The sequence below is a fragment of the Balaenoptera borealis genome, assembly GCF_965194805.1.
Source record: "Balaenoptera borealis genome assembly, chromosome: 7".
Classification (NCBI taxonomy): domain Eukaryota; kingdom Metazoa; phylum Chordata; class Mammalia; order Artiodactyla; family Balaenopteridae; genus Balaenoptera; species Balaenoptera borealis.
Genome location: NC_138864.1, coordinates 109,745,277 through 109,761,024, shown reverse-complemented (window position 1 = coordinate 109,761,024; position 15,748 = coordinate 109,745,277). Strand labels below are relative to the sequence as shown.

Genomic DNA, 15,748 nt, shown 5'->3' with positions numbered 1-15,748 from the left:
TAACATAGATTTAATCTTGCCAGGAGCTATGAGGAGGGGTGAGTGAGGAGCAGCTGAGAGCATGGGACAGGGAGAGGTTCGGTGGAGTTATATGTCAGAGTAAAGATACCTCATTGACACGGCTCATCCAGGACACAGCTACCCTGAGATCTCAGGGCGCAATATCAGATATAAGAACATTTGGAAGAGCTCCCAGCCTGGGGTACCACCCAGAGCATACTCACTAGACTGTGTTCATTCCTCCCTCTAGAATTTTGCTGAGCTAAATGGTCTTCTTCATATGCCATATGCCCTTCTCCCCATCCAAATGATACTCTTCCTTCAAGATCATTCAGTTCAGTTCATTCATCAAACACTTGTCAAGTATATTCTAAGAGCCAGATACTGTGCTACTGTGCTGGGTGCTGGGGACACAGTAAGAATAAGGGCTGGCCCTCTGAAGTTGAGGTCTGTGTCTCATGGATACACAAAGCCATGAGGTAAATGTGATGTCTTCCCAAAGCATCAGTTTTGCTTGAAGATTGGGGAAAGTAAAGTAAAGCCATTTAAATGCCAATACTTCAAAAAAATATTCTTATATTAAAACAAACAGGTCTATTATGGAACAGGGGCAAATTTTGCATATATTTAAAAAATAAAATGAGATTTCAAAGTAATTGCATGTAAGTGATTGACTTCTTTGGACTACATCCCAGAAACTTGGGAGTTCACATGTTAATTCTCTTCTGCCACTATGAGTGCATTGACTGAAAAGTTTCAAATTCCTTACTGCATGTCATGGAGAGAAATTGAAGGGTTTTAGGGAAGAGTCATAATAAAGATTGCAGTTTATTTTGTTTTATTTTTTATTGAAGTATAGTTGATTTACAATGTTGTGTTAGTTTCTGGTGTACAGCAAAGTGATTCAGTTTTATATATATATATATATATATATATATACACACACACATATATATATACACACATATATATATATACACATATATATTTATAATATACATATACTCTTTTTCATATTCTTTTGCATTATGGTCTATTACAGGATATTGAATATAGTTCCCTGTGCTATACAGTAGGACCTTTTTGTTTATCTATTTTATATATAGTAGTTTGTATCTGCTAATCCCAAACTCCTAATTTGGGGTTAGGAGTAACCGAAAATTTGTATTCTGTGTCTGTGAGTCTGTTTCTGCTTTGTAAATAAGTTCATTTGTGTCATATTTTAGATTCCAAATATAAGTGATATCATATTGTATTTGTCTTTCTCTTCCTGATTTACTTCACTTAGTATGATAATCTCTAGGTCCATCCATGTTGATGCAAATGGCAGTATTTTATTCCTTTTTATGACTGAGTAGTATTCCATGGTATATATATACCACATCTTCTTTATCTATTCATTTGTCGATGGACATTTAGGTTACTTCTACGTCTTGACTATTGTAGATAGTGCTGCAATGAACATTGCAGTGCAGGTATCTTTTTGAATTAGACTTTTCTCTGGCTATATGCCCAGGAGTGGGATTGCTGGATCATATGGCAAATGTTGCAGTTTAGAAATGTCACTTTCAAGGAATGAGAGGTATACTTACGGGTCAGACACTTGCATTTATTTCTACTCCCTCCCATCACAGAGTTCACATTCTCCCCACCCTCCCTCCATTCCCATCCCTGGCTTCCTCAGGCACCCAGAAGAAAGGCCATGTTAGAAGACACAATGAGAAGGCAGCCATGTGCAAGCCAGGAAGTGAGGTTTCACCAAGAACCATGATCTGGGCCTTCCAGCCTTCAGAACTGTCGGAAAATATATTTCTATTGTTTACACCACCCAGTCTGTGCTATTTTGTTATGGCAACCTGAGCTGACTAAGACACACTGAGGCACATCATGAATTTTCAAAATACCATAGAAAAACAGCCTAAAAGCTGAGAGAGACAGGGAGTAAGAGGAGAGGGAGGGAGAGAGGAGAGAATATAAAAGAGCAGGAGTCAACATGGTGGGGTCTTCTTATCGACCATATAAGAAGTTAGAAGACCGTGGGGCCGTGACTTCACAGAGTTCTGAGGGAAATTGTTTTTGAAACAAGAATTCTATACCTAGCCAAACTACCTCTAGTATGAGGACATGTGATGGTTAATTTTATGTGTTAACTTGACTGAGCTAAGGGTGCCTAGATAGTTGGTAAAGCATTGCTTCTGGGTGTGTATGTGAGGGTGTTTCCAGAAGAGATTAGGATTTGAATCCGTAAACTGAGTAAAGAAGATCGCCCTCACCAGTGCAGGTGGGCATCATCCCATCCACTGGGCAAGGTAAAGGAAGGGTGAATTTGCTCTCTTTCTTGAGCTGGAACATCCATCTATTCCTGCCCTCAGACACCAGCATTTCTGGTTCTTGGGCTTTCAGGTTTGGACTGGAATTACACCACCAGCTTCCCTGGGCCCCCAGCTTGCAGATAACAGATCATGGGATTTCTCAGCCTCCATAATCATGTAAGTCAATCTTTCATTTTATATATATATAATATGTATGTGTATGTATATATATATCCTATTGGTTCTGTTTCTCTGGAGAACCCTGACTAATATAAGATAGAATAACTTTTTAGAAATGCAAGTCTTAGAAAATTATCTCATGTGTACCCTTTATCAGGAAGCTGTTAGAAAATGTATTCCATAAAGATGAGGGATAATTGAGCAGGATTAGAGAGTTTCAGTCCATATTAGAAAAAGAGGAGGGAGAATTTCAAGAGGGAAATCTCCTAGAAGAAAAATATTAAATGGATTGATTATCAGATATCTTTAAACATATCCAGAAGAGATATTCTGGTAAAGAGTTTGGAGAGAAATTAGTGAGGGGTACGTAAAAAACTAAGCAAACAGAAAACATGGCAATTATTTATTTGAGGAAAAACAAAAAACCTGTACAGGAAAAGAAATGTAATCATAGTATACTACATGGATCAGTTGTGAATAATATTATAGTGTAAAAACAACAAAAGCAATGAAAATTGTGATATGACAATCTTGGGAGAATGAAGACAGGAAAAGTGTGTGTGTGAAGTGTGTGTGTGTGTGTGTGTATGCGCGTGCGCGCATGCATAAAAGACCTAAACCCTCATCTTCCATAGTACGAAGTCAGTAAATATCTAAAAGTCAAAATTATCAACAAATAGAAGCATAATCAGGTTATTTAGAATATAAAAGTAGGGACTTCCCTGGTGGCACAGTGGTTAAGAATCCGCCTGCCAATGAAGGGGACACGGGTTAGAGCTCTGGTCCAGGAAGATCCCACATGCCACGGAGCAACTAAGCCCGTGCACCACAGCTACTGAGCCTGCACTGTAGAGCCTGCGAGCCACAACTACTGAGCCCATGTGCCACAACTACTGAAGCCCGTGTGCCTAGAGCCCATGCTCCGCAACAAGAGAAGCCACTGCACTGAGAAGCCCACACACCGCAACAAAGAGTAGCACCCGCTCGCCACATCTAGAGAAAGCCCACGCCCAGCAATGAAGACCCAATGCAGCCAAAAATAAATAAATAAATAAATAAATTTTTAAAAAAGGTAAATGCCAGAAGGTGATGGTTCTGGGTGGGGAAAGGGAATATCATTCTTCATTATAAGCCTGAGTAACATTTGATTTTGTAAACTTTGTAGTGCTTTGATAAAATTAAAGTTAAATTTAAAAAGGCAGAAATGTCACTTCTCTAGGAGGTGGGTCAAAAAGGAACTTGCTGTGATTTATGTCATAGAGTGTTCTGCTTATGTTTTCCTCTAAGAGTTTTATAGTGTCTGGCCTTACATTTAGGTCTTTAATCCATTTTGAGTTTATTTTTGTGTATGGTGTTAGGGAGTGTTCTAATTTCATTCTCTTCCATGTAGCTGTCCAGTTTTCCCAGCACTGCTTATTGAAGAGGCTGTCTTTTCTCCATTGTATATTCTTGCCTTCTTTATTAAAAATAAGGTGACCATATGTGCGTGGGTTTATCTCTGGGCTTTCTATCCTGTTCCATTGATCTATATTTCTGTTTTTGTGCCAGTACCATACTGTCTTGATTACTGTAGCTTTGTAGTATAGTCTGAAGTCAGGGAGCCTGATTCCTCCAGCTCCGTTTTTCTTTCTCAAGATTGCTTTGGCTCTTTGGGGTCTTTTTTGTTTCCATACATATTGTGAAATTTTTTGTTCTAGCTCTGTGAAAAATGCCATTCTAAGAAACAGAAATAAAAACAAAAATAAACCAAAAAATGGGACCTAATGAAACTTAAAAGCTTTTGCACAGCAAAGGAAACCATAAACAAGATGAAAAGACAACCCTCAGAATGGGAGAAAATATTTGCCAATGAAGCAACTGACAAAGAATTAATCTCCAAAATTTACAAGCAGCTCATGCAGCTCAATATCAAAAAAACAAACAACCCAGTCCAGAAATGGGCAGAAGACCTAAATAGACATTTCTCCAAAGAAGATATACAGATTGCCAACAAACACGTGTAAGAATGCTCAACATCACTAATCATTAGAGAAATGCAAATCAAAACTACAATGAGGTATTGCCTCACACCAGTCAGAATGGCCATCATCAAAAAATCTACAAACAATAAATGCTGGAAAGGGTGTGGAGAAAAGGGAACCCTCTTGCACTGTTGGTGGGAATGTAAACTGATACAGCCACTATGGAAAACAGTATGGAGGTTCCTTAAAAAACTACAAATAGAACTACCAGACGACCCAGCAATCCCACTATTGGGCATATACCCTGAGAAAACCATAATTCAAAAAGAGTCAAGTACCACAATGTTCCTTGCAGCACTATTTATAATAACCAGGACATGGAAGCAACCTAAGTGCCCATCGACAGATGAATGGATAAAGAAGATGTGGCACATATATACAACGGAATATTACTCAGCCATAAAAAGAAACGAAATTGAGTTATTTGTAGTGAGGTGGATGGACCTAGAGTCTGTCATACAGAGTAAGTCAGAAAGTCAGTAAGTCAGAAAGTGAAAAACAAATACCATATGCTAACACATCTAAAAAACAAAAAATGGTTCTGAAGAACCTAGGGGCAGGACAGGAATAAAGACACAGACGTAGAGAATGGACTTGACACGGGGAGGGGGAAGGGTAAGCTGGGATGAAGTGAGAGAGTGGCATGGACTTATATATACTACCAAATGTAAAATAGATAGCTAGTGGGAAGCAGCCACATAGCACAGGGAGATCAGCTCGGTGCTTTGTGACCACCTAGAGGGGTGGAATAGGGAGGGTGGGAGGGAGACACAAGAAGGAGGAGATATGGGGATATATGTATATGTATAGCTGATTTAATTTGTTATACAGCAGAAACTAACACACCATTGTGAAGCAATTATACTCCAATAAAGATGTTAAAAAAGAAGAAATATCACTTTTGTAGATATTTGGAGATGAGATTGGTGAAGGATTAAGTGGAAGCAGAGAAGGTAGTCAGGAGCTACTGCAATTATCTGAGCATCACGGGTTGGGTTCCCACATGCAGGGAGTTTATTGAGGAGGACCCCTGGGATCAGCACCTGTGGAAAGGAGGGGGCAGAAGTGGGAATGGGCAGAGGAAAATGTCCTTCTGCAATGCAGGCCCAACAACAGCCTCAGCTGACCGTGTGGGGAGCTCTGGAGCTAGAATAGCTCTTCAGAGTTGTCCTGGGTTGGGCTCTGATAGGTGAGCCTTGGATAAGACAGCTCTCTGCAGCTGAAGCACCTCCTGTGGGCTGGGCACCACCAGCATTTCCCAGAGCTGGGGCTGCGGGACCTTCACAGAAGGAGAATCTGGACTGTGCATGACAATGTCCACTACTTACATTGCTACTGAAGATAAGCAATGATGAAGGCTCAGCTAGGTTGTGGCAGTGGGAATATGGAGGAGGGAACAGATTTCAGAGGTAATTAGGAGACAAAACCTACATGACATGCTGATAGATTGGCTATGGTGAGTGAAATGAAGGAGAAGTGAATTAGGACCATCTGGTATACCACCAGGTTTCTTGCTGGGTGGATTGTGATGGTGACTGGATTCACACAGAGAGGGCCTCTTATGTGAGAGAAAAGATGGTAAATTCAGTTTGGGATAAGCTGATTAGGAGGCCTGTCGGGGAGAAGGCCTCCTTGAAGCTTCTACATCAGCTCACCCAGATCTCTTAATTACAGATGACTTTTATTTTCTGACCTCCACAATCAAACCCTGAATTATATTTCCTACTAGAAGGTCAACCCCATGAAAGCAGGTATTTTTGTCTATATCCCAGTACCTAGAGCAGACCCTGGTATTGAGTATGCAACACATATAGATATTTGCTGTTGATCCAGTGTACTGTTCCTATGATTGTCTCTTTGTGTCTGGCCCTCTCAATGAGAGTTCTTTTGGTGCCTAATATCACAAATTATTTAACTTCTATACACCCCACAGCACCCAGCGGAGTGCTGGGCCCCAAGAACACACATGTCAGATGCAACTGATTGATGAGTGACCAGGGGGTCTCAGGTCTCTGTTTAGGACTCCACACACCCCACTCTGCCTCCCACCCTGTTCCCACCTTTTGTGATGTTCTCTCTGGTGCTTGGATATAACAGATGTTCTGCAGGATCCATGTGAATGTCGTGAAAAGATGGTGTCCAGAGAGGGGGGGAAAATCCATTTAAAATACTGTAGAGTTAGACAGTTTTGTTGGAGATGAGCTCAGATTGTGTACATTAGCAGGACAGGGAGGTGGTTTTTTTAGGGCCACAAAAATTGGAAAGGTAGAGTTGGACCCCCTGATCACCATATCTCTGTTTCTTCAAGCTTTAGCCTTGTGCTGGGATGGTGGGAAGGCAGAAGGGGGTCTTCTATTATGTGGTCGTATAACCCTCAACCCAGGGAAGCTTGGTTAAGCACCCTCCACTTCTCCCAGGCATCAGTCATTGGTCTGTACCCCATCAGGGATGCTTAAGTTCTTGCAAGTTGCCTAGCCCTCACTTTTGAGGTGGAAAAAGTCAATAGAGAAGGAACCTGAAGAACAAAAGAAGGAAGGATCTTAAAGGCCAGAAACACTGCTCTATGGTCAGGCCTCAGTTTTCTGCAGGTGAAAATGCATTCATAGCACTGGCCATTCATGGGAAGGAGTTATTTTACCTGTTTCATACAAGGAGAATAAATTGAGTGACCTAGAAGTAGAAGAAAGTCCCCTGGCTTGGGCTGTTTGTTCCTCTCCTACTCGCACCCCTCTGTATGCATGCTTACTGCTCATGCTTGCTCGTGGAGTGACTTAGAGGTAGGTGAACTTCTCAGGGTTTACGGTGAAGGTGATTCTAAGAGTAGTGGACAGGCTGTGGAGAGCTTCAATAGAGTAGCCCTCAACGATTTGCTGGTGGGGACTGGTGTTTAATCATTACGTCACTAAACACCAGATCAGCAACCTGTGAGTTATCTGGCCCAAGTTCATGACTTATACCAGGGCATAGGAATTGTAGCTTCCAGTCTCATGCTTCCTTTACCGAGACTGAATAACTCTCAGATGCGACTTCCCATGTGAAGTAGGGCTTGGAGTTTGAATTGGTTTCCAGGTCATGAAACCAAATCTGTATCCCGTGTTCTTCATGCCCCTGGAGAGCCCTGGTATGAACATTTAGGACGACTATTTGGTGTGGGGTCTGTGATCTGTGCTCGTGGGGCAAGAATTGCCTTTCTCAGTGTAAAGAGACAGAAGCTGCCGCCATGTGAGCTAATCAGCAGGCTTTGCTTATGGTCAGGGACTGGAATCTTTACATGCTTTGCATATGGCTGTGATCGTAATGACTACTCCACCAGCATCACCACCAGTGGTTACTGCCATTATGGTGGGAGCATCTAAGAATCTCAGCAGTGAGGTAGTAGAAAGAGCATTGGCACTTGGAGCCTGAAGATGTGGGTCTAATCCTGCAACTGCCCTTGACTAGCTGTGTGACCTTGAGCATGTCACCTGACTTCTCTGAAATTCAGTTTTTATTGAAAGAATGAGAATCAGTCTTGATTACATCACAGTGGGTTCTGAGGATTGGATGAGACAGTATAAGGGAAAGTGCTTTGTACACTGTAAATTGCTATGTGGCCAGTATACTCTAATTGTTGCTGATTGCAGTGCAAAGATGGAGCTTCCTTATTCTCTCATTCTCTGGATATTAACACATTCTCTGCTATGTGTCTGACGCTAAGCCAGGTACTGGGAAGACAACAGGCAAAAAGCTACGTAGTCTCCAACCTCATGTCCTTATGGCCCAAAGTTAGGATTCCCACATCCAGAAATGCTGGTCTCCCACCTTTGGACATGCTGAGACTTGCTTCCTACGAGACCTTTGGATGGGTGGGCCATGTGGAAGGGCCTTCAGAGAGGAGCTTTTCAAAGTATGCTCTGGGAGCCCAAGGGTCCCAGGGAGAAGTCACACGGGGGAGGGGCAGAGCAAGCAGGAGGGACCCTGAGCCTTCCTCCCTGCCTTCAGCCAGGTGTGTTCCTCTTTTCCTGCCTTATTTCATTGTTTGAAGACTGCTTCTTCGGTGGAAGAAGCCGGACAGCCTGTCTCCTTGATCTCTTCTAACTTTTACATCTGACTCATGGGTGAGCCTCTTTCCAAGTCTCTTTCTTCTCGTCCCAGTGGGTAGCAGAGGCAGAGACGGCTGGTTGCCATTACTGGGATGGAACCAGGATATGATGACTTCAATCTGAATACTTATTTAGAATGGGAAAGGGGCTGGGTGGGTGATAAGTCACCTGGAGGGGTGGGGTGGCTTCCTTTCATAGCCACAGGACAGCAGCCTGCACAAATAGCTTGGACAGCCACCCAGCGGGGACTGACGTGCTTCACGAGAACTGCTGGGTCTGACTCTACCTAAGGCAATTTCTCTTCTCCACAGACAGGCGTCCTCAACAGGTAACCTGGTAATCGTGTGGTGGCTTCACCCCTGGTGCCTAGCTTATGGGCAGCGTTCTAACAGCAAATGGCATTGTGAGTCGTCTTTGACCTTGGACGAAACAATTCTGCAGTGTCTAGGCTCTCTGCGGTGATTGACCCTGAGAGCTGACAGGACATTTTAAGGGAGCAGAGCCCCCCAGGCCAAGTGCTGACCAACAGCCAGAGTTTCCCCAGTAAGTGGTCCTTCTCAGGCTACAGTGGGAACCAGAAAATGGATGAAATCCTTTTGCTAGCCAAACTGTGCAATATTCCAGAGAGTTTTGGAGTTTTTTGTTTGTTTGTTTGGTGTTTGTTTGTTTGTTTTTGCCTTCAAATAGCTCCTAATTATTTAGAGATTTTCCAAGATGGAATATTCTGCCCTGGGAAATTGCTCCAAATGCCTAGGGAACTGTTCCCTGATTTTTAGCACCCACGATTGCTTTAATGAGTTAGTTCTCACTACATTGTATTAGCATACTAATGGCTGCTGTGATAATGCTCAAACATGCTAGAAACGTGTTTCTTGTTCACACTAAATCCAAAACAGGCTTGCATTGGTAGTTGCCTCTTCTCCAAGCAGTTACTCAAGGACCCAGGCATCTTTCCTCCTGTGGTTCTGCCATCATCAACATGAGACTGCTAGGCTCACCAGGCTTATTTGCATCCAGCCAGTGGAGGGGAAGAGAGCCTGGAAGATAGTGGATGGAAAGTTTTTATAGGCCAGTCTGGGAAGTGGTACATATCCCTCCACTTACGTTTTCATGGCTAAAACCCAATAATAAGGCTCTACCTAACTGCAAAGCAGTCTGGGAAATGTAGTCTAACTGTGTGCCCAGACAGAGAGATTTGGTGGACAGCTAGCAGTCTCTGCCACTGCCATCTGCTGAGGTCATGTCTCTCCTTACTGGGGAGGCAAGAAATAAAGCAGAGCAAGGAAAACCTGTCTTAAATAGCAGCAACGTGGTTGACCTTCCACCTTCAAAACACTATAGGGCAAAATAAAACAGCAGTAGGAAATGATTTTCACGCGTCTTGTCAGCAGTCATTTTAAAGTTTGGTGATGGCAGGGTTGTACAGAAGCTGGTTCTCTCATACGATACTTGTGGGAGAGTAAATTGGTGCAACCACTTTGGAGAGTTATTTGTCGGTGTTTGTGAAAATTTAAGTGTTCATACCCTTTGGCCCAGCAATTCGATTTCTCACTGTCTTCTTTAGAGTAGGACTCTCATAAGTGTACAGTGAAGCATAAATAAGATGCTGATTGCCAGCGATGTACATAAACCAAAAGATTAAAACCATGGCAGTATCCAGCGGTGGGGGACTAGGTGAGTAAGCTATGGTCTATTTGTGTTATGGAATGCCATGAATGGTTAAAAATGTAAGGTAGATTTATATGGACAGACATGGAAAGGGCTTTAAGACGTATTCCAAAAGAAAAAAGTAAGTCACAGAGCACAAGTAACAAATTGTACCATTTATAGAAATAAAGGCAAGAAAAAACTATCAATGTCTCTAGGTACATATACATTTATATGTAAAAGTATAGAAAAAGATCTGGAAGGATACAAACCAGGGAAAAGTTGTTGCCTTGCAGGAGAGGATTGGGTTTGAGGTGGTAATCAAGGGGATTTTGGTTTTTATTGGTGGGATTTTAAGCACTGTAAAGCATCATTCACGTACTACTTACATAATTAACAATAAATTAATAAAAATAAGGAAATGAATACATAAACTAAGAAAACACATTTAAAAATCTAAGTATATTGGACTTTGCAAATATAAATAACAATGTCATTTATTATATTTTTCATTGTTATTGTAATGTTTTAAGATCTTGAACAAAGAAACAAAAACTAAACAAAAGAACAAGAATCCTCTCACGAATCCTACTCAGAAGCAGACCACTTATCCAGGGTCACTTCCAAAATCACAGGAGTTCTTGGGATTAGGACCTCATGCATACTGAGTGTGTCATTCAGTTTTTCAGGACCAGCAGGAGTGGCGGTGGCCCTGGAGCCTTGAACACATTTACCAACAAAAAAGAGCTTATCAAGAAAACCTGGTGACAAGGAGCAGTGCAGTTATCCAGCAGTTGTCAAATTAGCTCCAGTTGGAGTGAGAGGTTCCGTGGTTAAGATGAAAGAGCTGGTCACACATATTTGTTTCATTTCTAGAAGATGTCAGATACTGCCCTAGGAACTGAAACAGAACAAAAATCAGACAGTCATTGACACTTCCCCTGTGGAGTTTATGGTCTAGAGATATCCTCCTAAATTACAGAAAACATTAAGGCATAGTATTTTCTCCATGTTCAGTTTTGCTCCCATAAACTTTCCCTTTGATTTTTGATATTGCTGATATAACCAGCAAGCACAGACAATCGCAATATGGATGAACCAGTAGCAAATGAGTATTAACGGGGAAATTCAGAAACAGTTTTTTAATGTTTAATTTGACAACTAATCTTTTTGGACATGTATACCTGGATGTGATATTATATTTCATACACATGCTATACATCACATTGTCTCCTACTAAAATTGTTGATTTGTAAAATAGAATTAAAAATATAAGTATCTTATGGGGCTATACAGAGAGCATCATAATTTCTAGGCTTGGTACTACCTGAAAATGTTTGAAGACCACTGATATACGCTTGGATCTTTTGTAGAGTTGTTTATTTTTCCTCAGGATCCAAAGCAGGCAGAAATCACTGTGAAGGAGGCTTTCTGGGATTTACACTTCCCTGACATTTTCCTGTTGTTCTGAGTCATTTCCTTCTGAGCCACAGCTTTTCTAGTCACCAGGCAGTGTCTGGGTCATAGAAACACAGTCTAACAAATTTAAAAATGTTCCAAATAGATTCTGTCCTGTCCTTGCATTTCTTAATGCCATGATGCCCGCAGTGATACTCCTTAAATCTACTTTTCTTTCCTGGCCACTTTGCTCATGCAAGACAGTTACTCAAAAACTGTCCTCCCAACCTCAGCCTTCTGCTGCTTTTCTTTCTCCTCCATTCCTCACAACGGTGCATCACAAAAGCTCTAAGCACTGGTCTTGCCAGAGTGAGCCTGGCCTAGAGGAGAGGAAGCAGAGACCAGGAGGCAGGCAGAGGTAGGCAGAACTAGAAAGGCAGTAGGGAGGGAACGGTAGAGAACAGTCATAGCTTAATAATTACTGTCCTATCATATGATCATCTGTTTATTTACTTAGTCAATATCTATTGAGCACTAAGTGCCAGGATGGGGGGATATAAGGGTAAACCGGAGGAATGCAGCCTCTGCTTTCATGAAGCTTTGCCTAGTGGGACACAGAGAAGAGTAACTGGGCATTTGCAGCACACTGGGATGAGTGCTGTGGCCAGCAGTGCAGGGTGGTATGGGAGCTCAGGGGCTAGGGCAGAGGTGGGAGGAGGAGCTTCCTAAGAAGGCCGCATCACACAGCAAGAAGCCAGAGGCTGCTAGTTGTCCAGTAATGTTCATTTTCCTCCTCTTCCTTTCATAAAAGCACGTCCGAAAGCATGCTATTTAGCTGGTCGATGCCTGCCCAGCTAGAGACTATCTTTCCCAGGGTTCCTTGCAGCTCAGTTCAGCCATGTGACTAAATTCGGGTCATGAGATCCGAGCAGCAGTGATGTGTGCAACTTCTGGTTTATGCCCCTAAGATGAAGGGTGTGGCTTCCTCCTCGTATTCCTATTGTCTGAAAAGTGGTGGTAACTGGAACAGCCATCTTAGACCATGAGATGGAAGCTCAATGGTGAAGGCGGTGGAAGAGAAAAGTAAAATGAACCGGAAACAATGTTGGGCGGCAGAGGTGCCCTACCAGCCCAAGACCTGTAGACTATTAGGTGGGAAAGAATTAAAAAATTATATCTGGTCTATGTTACTGTTATTTAGTCTCTGTTAGGACAGCTGGACCAATATATTAAGCCATATATCAGGTTTAAAAGTTTAAAAGGTTTAAAAGGTTTAAAAGAGTTCCAAATTCCTAATCGCCTCTTCTTAACCACCTGGGATCCCATGGTGTAATTCAAGAGCAGTCCTTGCATCAGCCGATCTGGGAGACATTTGGGAAATGGGCTGTTTAGGTCCAATGGAGAGGTAGCTTCAGTGATATAAGTACTTTTCCAATTTAATTCCCCAGAAATTTTCTTAAAGACAAAGATCCACTGCCTTAGGAGCTGAAAGAGTAACTTAAAGGAAGATTTATGTATTTGGCCCCAAACTGAACTCCTTTTATTAGGAAGACACAGGACATGCAGAAACCAAGAACACAGAGTCATTTTCACTGCCTGGCTTGGAGATCTTCAGGCCAGAGTTCAGGGAGGGATTTTGGATTAGAGGGGAGACTGCCCCTCAATTCCTGGGCAAGTCTGCCCAGTTGGCACCTTGTTGGTCTCCAGGTTTGCTTGTCACACTCCGGGCCATTTCTTATTGACCCCTTCTTAGTCCAGTTCCCTATTCTTCCTTCCTCCACGGCCCTATGTCTGGCTGTCACTACCAAGGAGAACCCTCTCAGCAATGCAAGTTGGGAGACACCAGCCCTTAGAGACAAACTCAGGACCGTGATGGCATCTGGTTCTTTACAGAGAGTATCAGTCAAGATAAGTTAGGTTGTGCTGCAGTAACAAACAAACTCCCAGACCTCAAATCCAACATGGCTCAGCAGTGTCTGTAGTTTAACCAGTCGAGGGTTCCTGGATGACCATCCATGACACCACATTTCAGCATGAGGCTTCAGGCTTTTTTGGGGCAAGAGCAGGGAGGACATGGAGAATCATAGTTCCTGATGCTCCCAAGCTGAAGTGAGCCGTTTATTGGATACACAAGTCACGTGGCCGCTCCTGCCTTCAAGGGCTGGTGGGGGGGGGGTGCTATCCTCCTGTGTGTGTGTGAGGGGGAACTGGAAACACTGGTGAGCAGCAGCAATGCCCACCACAGACATCACACTGTGAGAAAGCTGGTGGGAGAACAGGGAGTCTGCGAAGTGGGCGTGCACCCTAGGAGGTGCGCAAGATGATTCACTGGGTGAAGGAAGAACATAGTGGAACTTCCAGTTATATTTATCCTTTATCCTCTCCTTTTTAAATGTCTATTTTTTGAGTATGTCTATTTATAAGGTGCATGATGTATATGTAGTGGTACATTATAAGTAAATAGCTATGCATACACTGGGGGTGGATGCTCAAAAATGTTTTATGGATGGGGCAAGCAATCAAAAATATTTGGCGACTACTGGACTAGAAAATAGGACCCAAAGGCCCTTAGGCTGTGAGTGCCAAAGGCTCTTTGAAAATGGGGCCTGGAACCCTTAACCCCAAAGTGACTCAGTTTCCTTGGCTGTGACAGTTCAATTATGATTATCTTTTCAGAAGCTTCTAGGATTGATACCCAAAAGGTCCTTAAAGAACAGAGGCTGAGACAGGGTAGAATTAGATTGAATACCTTTTCACCTCTCTTGCCTGTAGCCAGCAAATGCAAAAACAGCTGCAGTGCTTTGTAGAAGGACTGCAAAGAGGCAATGTGCATTCATGACGAGCGGGGTGCACAGTTCATGGGGTGGGCGCGCTGGGTGTGTGGTGGTGATTGGGGTCAGGTAGAGAGTGCTGCCTACGTCGGGAGAGCCAGGGGAAAAAATTACAGGGGACTCCACACATTAGCTGCCATTGCTTTCCCTGGAGAGGCTGAAAATCTTTGAAAGGCTCACTCTAGGGGGAAAGTGTTACTGGATAAGTCTGGCTGATGGAGAGAGAGAGAGAGAGAGAGAGAGAGAAAGAGAGAAAATAAATGCATGTATGTGTGTGCGTTTGTATGTGTGTGCATGTGTGTGTATGTGTGTGCATGTGTGTTCTGTGTGTGTGTGTGTGTGTGTTTGCTCACTCGTGCGTGTTTATATGTCTGTAAGTTTTTCTTCCTCTGGTTAAAATAGGGTACCCCAGCTCTGGGACATGAAAAGAAGGAAGAAAGACCACGGTGGGCGAGATTGGCACAGGGAATAAGGGGCAGGTGCCAGTGGGAGAGGAGTGGAGAGAAAGCGTCAGAAGACAGATCTGAAAGTAAACAACAGAAATGACTATCTGTTACAGCCAAAGCTGGCAGCAGACCAGGAGATGAAAGCCTGTTATCCGGACGCCTTAGGAGACTGTTGAGATCAGGGTAACCCTGGCAGCCGGCCGGTGGGCAGGAGCAGCCCCAGCCCCTGTGTCTCACACTCAGCCGGGGGCACAGGCTGTCCGATGTCTCCACACGCCCAGCAGGGGCAGAGAGGCTGAGGACTCGGTGTCTGTGCATAATGCTGCATCACTTCCCCTTGGATAACTGCTTCCCCTCCCATCCCCCTCCCACCTGTGGGAAGGGCACCAGCAACTTTCCAATCATCCAAGGTCAAACCCTCAGCCATCTCCCCAACACCCACTTCTCATTCAATCAGTTGTCGATCCTGGCAATTTCACCTCCCACGTGGATCCCCTTCACTTCCTCCCTGTGCCTTCTCCCCAGGTCAGGAGAGGAAAAAAAAAAACCATTACATGTTATAAAACCCTGTACTAATAGTGTTTCTCAGGACTTCTAAAGCTTTAGTTGCATGAAACAGAAACCAGCATTCTACAGGAGAAGAAAGGGAGAGGAAGAGAGAGATTTTAGTTTGGGAGTAAGGGACACGCTGAGGGCAGGACTTCAGGGGAGTCTCAGAGGAGTCTGGAAGCTAGAACCTGAAAGCCGGTGGGACCCAGGCGGCCTTCTCATAGCCACTTGACTCCGTCTCTCTCTGCACATCTGCTTCTCTCTTCTTTCTCTGCAGCTTGC

The 15,748-nt window shown here is 43.3% G+C and overlaps 1 protein-coding gene across 4 annotated transcripts in view; it reads left to right on the top strand.

The window, feature by feature from the left end:
- PLXNA4 (plexin A4) overlaps window positions 1–15,748 on the top strand; it is a 608,610-nt gene that overhangs the window by 107,594 nt on the left and 485,268 nt on the right. Inside the window, exon 1 of one of the 4 annotated variants that reach the window (XM_082399139.1) lies at window positions 968–2,489. The exons of the other annotated variants lie outside the window; for them this stretch is intronic. The gene's annotated coding sequence lies outside the window, so the exon portion shown is untranslated. Of the gene's footprint in view, window positions 1–967; window positions 2,490–15,748 lie in introns of those variants that run through there. 4 annotated transcript variants of the gene reach the window in all.